The sequence below is a fragment of the Aplysia californica genome, unplaced genomic scaffold, assembly GCF_000002075.1.
Source record: "Aplysia californica isolate F4 #8 unplaced genomic scaffold, AplCal3.0 scaffold00167, whole genome shotgun sequence".
NCBI lineage: Eukaryota > Metazoa > Mollusca > Gastropoda > Aplysiida > Aplysiidae > Aplysia > Aplysia californica.
The window spans coordinates 797762-798758 of NW_004797437.1; the positions used below are offsets into that span (position 1 = coordinate 797762).

Here is a 997-nt window from a genome sequence, read left to right on the forward strand (position 1 = left end):
GCCGTAAAACACTTACAACAACAAAAAAGTTCCTTGAAATGAGACGATATCAATCTTATATAGATCTAATATAAGAGTCGGTCGAGTCAATAGAGTAGTAAAAAGAAAACATTGAGTCTTTTCTTTTGAGCTCCTTCAAAGTGAAGAAGATACCGGTCGGCCTACGCGTTGAACAATGAATAGAGGAAAACAACAGGGGGTGAGTGGGGTGCAGCAGTATAGTCGTAGAAAAAAAGACTTTGCAGTCAGGAAAATACCTTGCAATTCTTATACCGTCAGTACGGGTTAGGGTATTAGGCATAAAACCCTTCTATCCCTGTGCGTCTGGGTTGGGTTTTTTTAATGTAGTGCCAGTGGATGACTTCTACGCACCCTGCCCCCCTTTCCCCCTCATAAATCTGAAGAAGACAACGACGAGAAAAGAAAAAGCCAATGTAATAGACCGATACAGGCAACGACGGAGATGGAAAGTCAATTTGCCACTTTCCCATCTGGACTTCGTATACTGTACACACATAGAGCCATAGGCCTAGATACCAAAAAGTCATAACAATAACATACACAATCGGACACCACTATTAGGCAAACACAAAATAAAAGTTTTTCTCCTAACACATGAAATATGCAACATTTTACCAAAGATAGTACAAGACTCTTGTACTATCTTTGATTTTACTTACCCATTTCGCGAAGGGACACCAAAAAAATATCGTCTTCGGTCCTGTTCAGGTGAGAGAAAAAAAAAGTAACAACATATAGGCCTATATCAGCATCTTTTAAAAAGCACCTCACACATTATTTGTTTTAACAAAATAATATTACATCTAAAACGGTTAATGAAATTTAGAACAATCAAAGATCCTATCGCCTTCAATGCTCAAAGAGAAGAGGAAGCGTCTTTTAGGCCTAGTATACTTATGCACACCAAAATTCATTTTATAAATCATGAGGTTAAATCCCAGTCTGTATGCATGCATTACATATTGTGTGTCTGGGG

At 38.2% G+C, this 997-nt stretch overlaps 1 non-coding gene across 1 annotated transcript in view; it reads right to left on the bottom strand.

The window, feature by feature from the left end:
- Positions 1 to 680: 680 nt before the first annotated feature.
- LOC101854793 overlaps positions 681 to 997 on the bottom strand; it is a 14219-nt gene continuing 13902 nt past the window's right edge. Inside the window, exon 3 of the transcript XR_004858524.1 lies at positions 681 to 721. This is a non-coding gene — a transcript (uncharacterized LOC101854793). The remainder of the gene's footprint in view (positions 722 to 997) is intronic.